At 40.0% G+C, this 12,319-nt stretch overlaps 1 long non-coding RNA gene across 1 annotated transcript in view; it reads left to right on the top strand.

The window, feature by feature from the left end:
* LOC307188710 overlaps positions 1 to 12,319 on the top strand; it is a 44,404-nt gene that overhangs the window by 7,284 nt on the left and 24,801 nt on the right. The window contains exon 3 of the long non-coding RNA XR_013829046.1: positions 592 to 657. This is a non-coding gene — a long non-coding RNA (uncharacterized lncRNA). The remainder of the gene's footprint in view (positions 1 to 591; positions 658 to 12,319) is intronic.

The following is a 12,319-nucleotide window of genomic DNA, read 5'->3' as shown; positions in this document are numbered from 1 at the left end:
GCTAATAGTTCATGACATTGATCCTAGAATGCTAGTATTGAAATGGTTCTATATTAGGGGAGGCTGGGCAACAACAGTAAATAGGCACAAAAATGTGATGACTTGACACAATAGACATTTATTTCTCACTTAACTTTCCAGGACAGACTGTGGCGAGTGGTTGAGTTCTCTGTTCCACACAGTCTTTCTGGGACCCAGGCTGACAAGTGGTTCTATCCTCTTCAACAGACGGGCACCAAGGGGAAAATGACGTGAAAGGGAAGAGAGCACATGGGAGGTTTTATGGGTCAGCCCTAGAAGTGGCACACATCCTTTTGTTCACGTCCCATCAGCTAGAACTCCATCACACAGTCCTGCCTACCTGCAAAAGAGGCTAGCAACTGCAGTGTAGCAGTGCGTCCAAGAAAAAGAGAGAAAGGGGTTTGATGGACAGCTAACAAAATGTGTCAAATTGAGGATTATTTATTCTGGTCCAATTTTTCACTTGATTGAGTGTGGCTCTGGAAGGTGGAGTGTTCTTTGGGAGGGCTTTGGAGAGTGGGGTTTTTTTCTTTCTACAGAAATGTTTAATACAAAGTTCTCCTTATTTAGGTCATGGAACACTTTTGACTAACACTCCATATCTTCTTGCACCAGGCATCTTCACAATATCATCAGGTATATTCCCTTTTGTTTTCCTATAATTTACTTATAATGGCAAAATCTACTGGACACAAAAAGTAAAATCTACTTGGAATGAGAGTTGGCTTTATTGAGCACTGTTAGTTTAGTGACAGCTATAAAATATGTCCATTGTGACTTTCCTCTCACTGCTTGACCTCCATCCATTTCCCTTCTCACCGTCCCTCTAAGCGGCATCACGTGAAATCAAAAATGGCTTGCCCTCATTTCTAAATTGCATACAGCCAGCTAGCAGGCATATAAGCAGTGAGGTAAGAGTAGAAATTTACATAAGGAGCCTATTAATATACTATACAAATGAGGGTCCTGTGGAGAATGTTAATTAATTTCCTACACTGAATGGCCATGATCATGGTAAATTTTTACTGTGGCAAGAGCTAAGATGGAGGTGGAAAACTTGGATATACATAAGAGATGGGAAATTAACTAAATTTTATGAAGAGAGTTAATTATCATATACTTTTCCCACAAAGTAGAAGAACTTAAGCATTGCTCTGACTTTAAAGCTTGGATTCATAAGCTTGAAAATGATTTTTAAGAGTCATCTTGGACCATTTCTTGAAGGGCAGTGTGTGGGGAATTGAAACATTTTCATGAAACATTTCACTTTATCAGATTTTAAAATTGAGGACATTTTTAGAGTACTATTGTGAAAATTTATGATCTGTTCATTTCTCAGTCCCCTAGAGCCATGGCTGACAGAGCATAGGTGGACTAGACAGAACATGTGATTTGGGGGTAAATCCCCAGTGTCTGCTCCATTACTTTACTGGTTCAGTCATTGATTTATTGACTTAACTAAGACTCACTAAGTGCCTAGTGTTTGCCATGATTAGGAAGGTGGGTACTCACAGGTCTGTGAGAAGGCAGACATGTAAAACAACCTCACTGCACCAGAAGCTAAACTTGGGGCATTTGCAAAATGCTTTTGAATTCCAGTGAAAGAGGGACTCCCTTTCTCAAGAGGGAAGGGAAGGCTTCACAGAGAATGACACAGAGTTTACCTGGTGGAGGGAACGGCAGCTGGGAGAGATGTTTGGGGAATGGTGATAGTTGTATAGCTAGTCTCTAGGTATTGGGATACCTAGAAACTAGGTACATATTGGGATATAGTAGGAGGTAGCATGAGATAAAGCTGAGAAAAATGGGTAAATTTGATAAAAGCTTTTCATGTAATTTTAGCAAATGAGTTTTATTATGCAGGCTGGGGAAGTTAGGAAATGCTTTAAACATAATCAATTCTGGGTTAATTAATTAATTCAGCAGACGTTTATTAATCATCCACTGAGTATAACCTGCTTGGCCTTAGAACACTGACTGTGATGTAGACACTGCCCACAGGAACTTAAGAGTTCAGCGAGTGATTACAGTCAGTAGAATTGGCTCTAAGGGTTTTTTGGGAAGGGCTCTAACTGTTCATACCTTCCAGATTCACTTCATATCACCAATAATATCATTATTATCTGTGATATGGCTGATGGAAGTTTTCTCAATCTGAAAGGTAAAGGTTCTAGCAGGGAAATAGCACTTTGCTGACCAGATAGAGTTTCTCAAAATGCCATGGGCTCTCGGCCCTCCTCTCATTGGGGTCATCAGGCACACACTCTCTCTAGGAGCTGGAGGCATCTCCTCATGCTTGCAGTCTAAGCTTTCTTTACCAAGGTAAGACAAGACCAAGAGTTTCCCTAAAGGAGTGAAAAGAGAGGCAGTGAACTGTTCTTAATTTTAGCATCACCTTTCCTAACCCATGGACATTTCAAAGTGTCCTGGTACCGTCTTCCAGTAGTTTTTCTTTTTCCTGCCAAAATTAACTGGTTAACTATATCAAACATTTGTGGACCATGTGCCCGATCCCTGTGTCTCTGACTCCTGCCCCTGCCAAAGCAATTCCTAAACCATGGGTAAAATTTTAAGTTGTGTATCTCTGACTGATATACCTTTGACTTCAGCAAAGAAAGTATTTCATTGGGTTTTGGTGAATTCGCCGAAAACTCTGTTGCTTTCTGGGCAAGGGACGGTTCTGTTGGTCACGGAGGATGACCCAGAGTTTACCTGGTGGAGGGAACACAGCCATTGCCTACCTGGGAAGGCTGCTGTGGTCCTCTGTTCTGTGAGGAAAAAGGCCAGATAAGGTCAGGCAATACCTACAGCCCTCGTCCAGCTCTTCTGGCACAGAAAGCGCCCATGCCTTCTCATCTTATTTGGGGCCTCACTCAGGTGCAGTAACCTCCTGTTGGTCCAGCCAGATCAAGACATTCCCCCCAGTCTCCATCCTGAGCCTCCCAGCCTCAGCTAGGCTCTGAACTCCTGGTCCCAGAGAGCAGGATGGATTAGTGCTCAAGGCTCCCACGCTGACTCTATCAAAGCTTTCCTCCACACATCTCCATTATGTGAATGGCTCTGTTAACCAAACCTATTATCATTCCCCCTTGGTTTTCAAGTTGAGAAAGGGAAAGCAACTTCTTTAATGGCCCACAGATTGATGATTAACATTTTACATGTCCCTGCTGCTAAGTAAAAGAACGGCTTTGTGGACAGTGAAAATGCCTAGGAGAAGGAAGCGGGAGTCAACTTGGTTTATTAAGTTGTGCTGCTTCATTAATCACAATCTTTTTTTATGGCAGTGCTTAAAGGCCCATCCATTGTACTTCTCGGGAATGGGGTAGATCAAAAACAAGTGCTTTTAGTGCACCTTTGACATCTGGCATAGCAGCCGGCTATCTGCGATATTGCTCTCAAGCAGTGTGGGGAACTGCATTTACTGTGACTGTGCTGGCCCTTCTGATTTAAGCTACTGCAGAGGGCAATGAATTACCTTAAAGGAGCTCCAGTGCAGAACTCCAAGTTTTATGCCGGACCCCTGCCAGCTTCCCCACTTTATGAGTATGAACAATCAGACAATTGAACTGATTTGACTTTGCCGCTCCTGGAGTTTCATTGCCTCGAACCTGGGGATGTAATGATGGCAATGCCATGCTAAATGCTGCTCTGACTAGCAGCAGTACCCCTGCCCGTTCAAGTAGGGCACCCATTCTTGTTAGCTGAAAACTGCTCTGATTTGCAGCAAGGGGGAAAATAGATCCTATGCAATCAGATTAACTCAACTCTGAATGTTATTTTCATTTAACACTGTGGAACCAGGCAGTGTCCCATTTTTTTTTAATGGTAAACTCATTAAAAGGCAGGGTTCTTTTGCAAGGAGTCTTATAGCACTGGTGAGGAAGGCACCTGCCAAGTCCTAATACAGATTGCAGACACACATATTTGTATAAGCTTACATATAAAATACACCTATACTCCTACTCCACAGACAGGCTCGAGCTCAGCTAGTATCATCAATATACAAAAGGGCATCTGGTCCCGTCAAAATGACGTGAAATTGAGTTATTCATAATGTTTAAAACTCATGTCAGTACATACTCATTTTAGCTCTTTGTGTGAAACAGAAGACAAGTGCTAAGGTGTAGTTATTGTATACTTTCTGTGTTGGAGGACATATTCACTTTCGGGATTTATTATATGTAAAATAAATTTCCTCTAACATCCTTTGAAAATCGTGTTACTGTATTTGGAAGGACAATCCAATGTTCACTGTAAAAAATTCAAAAAATGCAGTGAAGAACCCAAAATACATGCCACACACCATCTTACCACTTAGAGATCCCTATTATTAAAACTTTATCCAGACATCTCTCTTTGTAAGTGTACACTGATTGATTGCTTCATTCATTCATTTTGTATCTATAAGCAAATCTGTGTTGTTAAGACAGTACGTGAAGTGTGATCCCATTTATATGAAAGGGAAACACACACACACACACACACACACACACACACACACACACACACACACACATTTAAACAAAAACTCCCTGGAGTATCAGTTCCTTATGTCCACATGCTTGTTTGGCATTGACCAGTAGACTTGAAGTCTAGCAGACATCTTAGTTGATTTAATACCTGAGCACCTGATGTCCCCCCAAATCTACTTCTCCCACAATCTCTCCCATCTCAGTTAATGCAGTACAAACTTTTGGTTGCTAAGGCCCCCAGTTTTGGAGCCATCCTTGATTGTTCTTGTTTCTTTCACCCCATATCCAATTTATTCACAAATCCTCTCAGCTCTACCTACAAAATATATTCAGAACAGGATCACATCTCACCATCTTTAGTACCATTGTTGCTCGCCTGGATCATTGCAGTAACCTTCATATTGGTCCTCCTGACTCCTGCATGCAATTTGGATGAAAATCTACATTTTAGGATTGTCATATGCTTTTATGTTTTTCAAAACTATGGTGACAGTGAGGTATTTTGGAAAGAGCAGATATTTAAATCTAGATAGTCCTTGGTTTGCATTATAGTTGTGATGGTTACTAGCTGTGTGGCCTTAGAAAATTCATTCTTCCTTTCTGAGTCTCTTGGTTTCTTCATCTGTAAAGTGGGCTGATGATATCTACATCCTGGGTCTCTCATGCAGATGAAGAGAATTCACACTAAGTAACTAGCAACAGTCTGGTACACAGTATGTGCTGTGTAACTGTTCATTTTCGTGTTTCCTCTCATTCATTCAGCTGGGATAATGTCAAACTCCTTCCTGTGGCATATAAGGCCTCTATGGTTGTGACCCATCTTCTTTAAGCTAGACACCTCTACCTCCTCACTAAGTATCCCATGCTTCAGCTACAGTAAATAGCCAGTCTTTCCCAAACCTACCCTCCTTACCTCCTCCAACAAACACATATTTAAGACACCCAGATGGCCTCCCTGGTGCCTGTCTACATCTTTCACATTGATAGAAGATTGACGTCATGTATGCAAGTCTGACAATATTATTAACGTCATTCTTCCACGGGAGGGTTTCCATGGCACATATAATAATGTCCAAACTTCCAAATGTGGCGTACACGTGCCCTCTACCTCTCCAGATGTAGGTCATGGTATTCTTTGCCTTATATTTCATCTTGCCTTTTGCTGTGCTGCCACTTGTGCTTGGAGTCTTTTTACCGCACTTTCCCTTTGATGACTAAATCTTATTTAGCCTCTTAAAAATGCTAATATTCCTTTATTGATGTATAATTTATGTATAGTCAAATGCACAAATATTAATCATACAGACTAATAAATTTTGACAAATACATATACACATACAAACATCATCTAGATCATGATAGAGAACATTTCTGTCATCCCAGAAAGTTTTCTCATGCTTCTTTCCAGTCATTCTCCAGCCATTACCAAGATACTGATTTCTATAACTATAGATTATCTTTTGCCTGTTCTTGAATTTTTTATGAATGGAATCACCCTTTTGTGTCTGACTTGTTTTGCTTAACATGTGTTTGAGATTTATCCATGTGATTGTGTGTATAAGGATTTCATTCTTTTTATTACTAGACATGAATGGTGTATGTAGTGGTATCTCATAGTTTTAATTTGTATTTCCCTGGTGCCTAATAATGTTAGATATCTTAGGAAAAAAAGGAAAAAGAAGAAATAGGATAAATTATATTAGAAACTGTCAGAGAGATTCACACATGGTAAAGATAAGCATCGTTTTGTGAAACTTGTTTTCAGTTATTTGTATGAGCATGCGCGCGAGAGTGTGTGTGTATTGGTAGCAGTATCACCTGTGAAGAGAGTTTGAAAAGGGTTTGAAAGCAATTGATTTAAACTTCAATTAATGGAGGCACTCACTGAGCACAGTGAAGGATGGAAAACGAATTGAGGTAGTGGGTGAGCAAACAAAATAAACATCATGACTTTCGTTGGGAAACTTTACCGGTTTCCCCAAATAAGACTGAATTAGATGCCTCATCTCTAATTTTATTTTGCTAACGTTTTGTCGTTACTGAATATTTTGACTCATAAGGATTGCACTTCTTTTTATTTGTGTTTTCCCTAAATATCTACTTCCATTCTTCTTCTATTTTTAAGCCCATCTTTGGTGGTGGGGGGGGTGTTTTAAAAAACTCAGTTTGTGGTGACTCTTGATGGGGGAATTTAAACTCGTTATATTTATTGCCACAAAAAATTGTTATGTTGAATGATTTCTATAATTTTATATTTTCTTTCTATGTCATTCGATATAGCTGTCTTTTGTTCCTATTTATCTTGAGCCAGAATATGTTAGCTAGATATTCTTGTATTTCATCTTACATCTTTTTGTTTTTTAACATCTTTATTGGAGTATAATTGCTTTACAAAGTTGTGTTAGTTGCTGCTGTATAACAAAGTGAACCAGCTATACATATACATATATCCCCATATCCCCTCCCTCTTGCGTCTCCCTCCCATCCTCCTTATCCCACCCCTCTAGGTGGTCACAAAACACCGAGCTGATCTCCCTGTGCTATGTGGCTGCTTCCCACTAGCTAGCTATTTTACATTTGATGGTGTATATAGGTCAGTGCAGGGGACGTGGGTTCGTGCCCCAGTCTGGGAGGATCCCGCATGCCACAGAGTGGCTGGGCCCATGAGCCATGGCCACTGAGCCTGTGCGTCCGGAGCCTGTGCTCCGCAATGGGAGAGGCCACAACAGTGAAAGGCCTGCGTACCACAAAAAAAAAAAAAATGTGATCATATGTATGTGGATTTTCCTCTGGGTTTTCTGTCCTGGTCCATTGATATATATTTCTGTTTTTGTGCCACTACCATACTGTCTTGATTACTGTAGCTTTGTAGTATAGTCTGAAGTCCGGGAGCCTGATTCCTCCAGCTCCATTTTTCTTTCTCAAGATTGCTTTGGCTATTCGGGGTCTTTTGTGTTTCCATACAGGTTGTGAAAATTTTTGTTCTAGTTCTGTGAAAAATGCCATTGATAGTTGGATCAGGATTGCATTGAATCTGTAGATTGCTTTGGGTAGTATAGTCATTTTCACAATGTTGATTCTTCCAATCCAAGAACATGGTATATCTCTCCATCTGTTTGTATAATCTTTAATTTCTTGCATCAGTGTCTTATAGTTTTCTGCATACAAGTCTTTTGTCTCCTTAGGTAGCAGATGACATGATAGTATACGTAGAGAATCCTAAATACTCTACCAGAAAACTACTAGAGCTAATCAATGAATTTGGTAAAGTAGCAGGATACAAAATTAATGAACAGAAATCTCTAATGCTGCATTCCTATACACTAATGATGAAAAATCTGAAAGAGAAATTAAGGAAACACTTCCATTTACTATTGCAACAAAAAGAATAAAATACCTAGGAATAAACATCTTACATCTTTTATCTAGCATTTTCACTTGTCTGGAAGACTCTTTATCTCTCCTTCAATTCTATAGGACAACTTTGCTGGCTAGAATTTTTTGGTTGGCAGTTTTTCCTTTCAGCACTTTGAATATATCATGCCACTCCCCTTCTGGCTTGCAAAATTTCTGCTGAAAAATATTCTGATAGTCTTATGAGGGGTTCCCTTGTATATAACAAGTTGCTTTTCTTTTGCTGCTTTTGAGATTCCTTGTCTTTAATTTTTAACAATGTAATTATAATGTGTCTCAGAGTGGGTCTCTTTGGATTCATATTATTTGGAACTCTGAGATTTCTGGATCTAGATATCTGTTTATTTTTCTGAATAAGTTTTCTACTCCTTTCTCTCTTTTCTTTCTGGGTTCCTATAATGTGTATATTGATCAAATTTATGGTCCCATAAATTCTTTAAGCTATCTTCACTCTTTTTTTTTTTTTTTTCTCTTCTGAGTGGATGAATTTCAATGTCCTGTCTTTGAGTTTCCTGATCCTTTCTTCAGCTTGAACTGTTGTTGAACCCCTCTATTGAATTTTTCAGTTTGATTATTGTATTCTTCAACTCTGTGATTTCTGTTTGGTACTGGGTTTTTTTTGGCCTTGCTATGCGGCTTGTGGGAATCCTACTTCCCCGACCAGGGATCCAATCCAGGCCCTCAGCAGTTGAAAGTGCGAAGTCTTAACCACTAGATGACCAGGGAATTCCCTCTGTTTGGTACTTTAAAAATATTTTCTCTTCAATGAAATTCTCACTTTGTTCATGTATTGTTCTTCTGACCTCAGTGAGCATCTTAATGACCATTATTTTGAACTCTGTATCAGGTTAACCACTTATCTCTATTTCATTAAGGTCTGTTTCTGGAATTTTATCTTGTTATTTATATTCCTCTGTTTCTTCATTTTCTTCTGTATTTGTTACTATGCATTACGTAAAGCAGCCACCTCTCCCAGTCTTTTTGTTTGTTTTTATTTATTTATTTTTACATAGCAGGTTCTTTTTAGTTATTTATTTTATACATATTGGTGTATACATGTCAATCCCAATCTCCCAATTCATCCCACCACCACCCACCCCCTGCTTCTCCCCTTGGTGTCCATACGTTTGTTCTCTACATCTCTGTCTCTGTTTCTGCCCTGCAAACTGGTTCATCTGTACATTTTTCTAGGTTCCACATATATGCGTTAATATACGATACTTGTTTTTCTCTTGCTGACTTACTTCACTCTGTATGACAGTCTCTAGGTCCATCCACATCTCTACAAATGACCCAATTTCGTTCCTTTTTATGGCTGAATAACATTCCATTGTACATATGTACCACATCTTCTTTATCCATTCGTCTGTCGATGGACATTTAGGTTGCTTCCATGACCTGGCTATTGTAAATAGTGTTGCAGTGAACATTGGGGTGCCTGTGTCTTTTTGAATTATGATTTTCTCTGATTATATGCCCTCTCCCAGTCTTGAAAGAATGATCTTATGTAGGAGATGACCCTTGTCAATCAGCCTGGCCTGAGCGCTTAGCTGTCTCTCAAAGCTTTGTGAGTGTCCAAGCCACCTTCTTTGTTCTTGGTTCCTCCCAGTAGCTGAGGGTGTGCCAAGACCTGTCAGTGTCCTAAGGGGGACGTTGGCAGTCAGCACCTACATGCAGGTTGATTGGCAGCTGGGCCCTCAGGTAGCATCTGGGAAGTATGAAGTTGAGCACATTCCAGAGAGAAACCGGGAGATGTTCAGTTTTGCCTGTGCCCTCTGTACTTGGCTTGGGTGTGTGGGGGGTGATTCTGTATCTGTTAAGAACTGCTTCTTCGTTTTCTACCATCCTGTGGGATTCTTAAATGCGAGCCCTGTTGGCTATAAGAGGCAGAAGATCCAGGGGCCCATCTCTTGGATGGCAGCTGCAAAAACTGGAGCACAGGTGTGAGTTCGAGCTCCTTCCAGGAAGATACTGGTGATTGTGGTGGGCTAGAGGAGAAAGTGGAGGAGGCATCTTCTGGATTCCCTGGTCTCCAGGGAGGATGATGGTCAGCCCCAGTTTTTTTTTTTTTTTTTGGTGGTATGCGGGCCTCTCACTGCTGCGGCCTCTCCTGTTGCGGAGCACAGGCTCCAGACGCGCAGGCCCAGCGGCCATGGCCCACGGGCCCAGCCGCTCCGCAGCACGTGGGATCCTCCCAGACCAGGGCACGAACCCGTGTCCCCTGCATTGGCAGGTGGACTCTCAACCGCTGCACCACCAGGGAAGCCCTCAGCCCCAGTTTTGATGTGGGTATTTTCTCATTTGCCCGATGTGTAGGTGTTGCTCAGCTAGTTTATGGATTTATCTTAGAGGGAATTGCTCCACATGTACCTGTACATTTGGTATGTCCATGGGAGGAAGGGAGTTCAGTAGCCTCCTATATCACCATCTTTGACCAGAACTCCAAGTGTTTTGTTTTTATGAGTCTTTTCTACTTCACTAGAGGCCAGGGAAGGGGACAGGCAGGACAGGCTGGTGTTCCAGGTGTCTTGGGCCAAGGGGCTACTTCTGCTGCCCTGAGGCTCCTGCCCTGCCAGCTATCTAACATTTTTAGATGCCTTCCGTGGAAGTTTGATTTGACTCAAAGCTAAACATTCTTTTAAATATTTTATCAGTGGTTACATTAAAGTTCTTTTTAAAGAACATTCTTAAGCCTATATATCTAATCATCATATCAAAATCAAAACAATTAATTTCGATTCTGCTTTATAGGCAATGAGTTTAGTATTTTTGCTTTAAAGATGTATTCTCTGCATTTTAATCATCATTTATTATTTCTCGGGTTCTGCATTGTATTATTTGAAACAAAAACTCTGTTTTTTTAGTGTTAGTTTTGTAATAATAAGTGAAGTAATTATTTAAATTTATCAATTAACTTTTGTAATTATGTTTAAAGGTTTATTAAAAGCAGTATAGTTTTTTTAAGGAACCTCCATACTGTTCTCCATAGTGGCTGTATCAATTTACATTCCCACCAACAGTACAAGAGTGTTCCCTTTTCCCCACACCCTCTCCAGCATTTATTGTTTCTAGATTTTTTGATGATGGCCATTCTGACTGGTGTGAGATGATATCTCATTGTAGTTTTGATTTTCATTTCTCTAATGATTAATGATGTTGAGCATTCTTTCATGTGTTTGTTGGCAGTCTGTATATCTTCTTTGGAGAAATGTCTATTTAGATCTTCTGCCCATTTTTGGACTGCAGTCCCACTACTGGGCATATACCCTGAGAAAACCATAATTCAAAAAGAGTCATGTACCAAAATTTTCATTGCAGCTCTATTTACAATAGCCAGGACATGGAAGCAACCTAAGTGTCCATCAACAGATGAATGGATAAAGAAGATGTGGCACATATATACAATGGAATATTACTCAGCCATAAAAAGAAATGAAATTGAGTTATTTGTAGTGAGGTAGATGGGCCTAGAGTCTGTCATACAGAGTGAAGTAAGTCAGAAAGAGAAAAACAAATACCATATTCTAACACATATATATGGAATCTAAGAAAAAAAAAACAACAACAAAAAATGTCATGAAGAACCTAGGGGCTAGATGGGAATAAAGATGCAGACCTACTGAAGCATGGACTTGAGGATATGGGGAGGGGGAAGGGTAAGCTGGGACAAAGTGAGAGAGTGGCATGGACATATATACACTACCAAACGTAAAATAGCTAGCTAGTGGGAAGTAGCCGCACAGCACAGGGAGATCAGCTAGGTGGTTTGTGACCACCTAGAGGGGTGGGGTATGGAAGGTGGGAGGGAGGGAGACACAAGAGGGAAGAGATATGGGAGCATATGTATATGTATAACTGATTCACTTTGTTATAAAGCAGAAACTAACACACCATTGTAAAGCAATTATACTCCAAAAAAGATGTTAAAAAAAAAAAAAGCAGTATAGTATAAAGGCTAAGAGTGTGAAATTTGGAGCCAGAATGCCTGGGTTCAAATTCTGGTGCCACCTCTTGTTGGCTGTAAAGTTTTGAGCAGGAAAGTGAACTTCTCTACGTCTCATCTTCCTCACTGGAAATGGGGAATAATAATAGTAGTAACTTCACTGATTTTCACAAAAAGATTTAAATGAACTACTATAAGCACGCAGGAGAGTGCCTAGCATATAGTAAGCACTATTAACTCTTACTATTTTCTTTTGTTGTGTTTGGCTCATCTTTCAGTGTTTTGGTAAACGTCTTAGAAAAGTCTCTTCTTCTTTATCCAGGAAAGGTATATAGATACTATTCTCTTGTAATTTTGCATATTTGAATATGATTTTTTTTGCATCTTCACATAGGAACAAGAAATTGGTGGAGTGTAGGATTCTTGGATAATAAATTTTAGATTATTTCCCTGAACGCTGGTAAATAGC

Source organism: Stenella coeruleoalba (assembly GCF_951394435.1).
Source record: "Stenella coeruleoalba genome assembly, chromosome: 7".
Lineage (NCBI taxonomy): Eukaryota > Metazoa > Chordata > Mammalia > Artiodactyla > Delphinidae > Stenella > Stenella coeruleoalba.
This window is presented reverse-complemented; position numbering and strand designations above follow the sequence as displayed.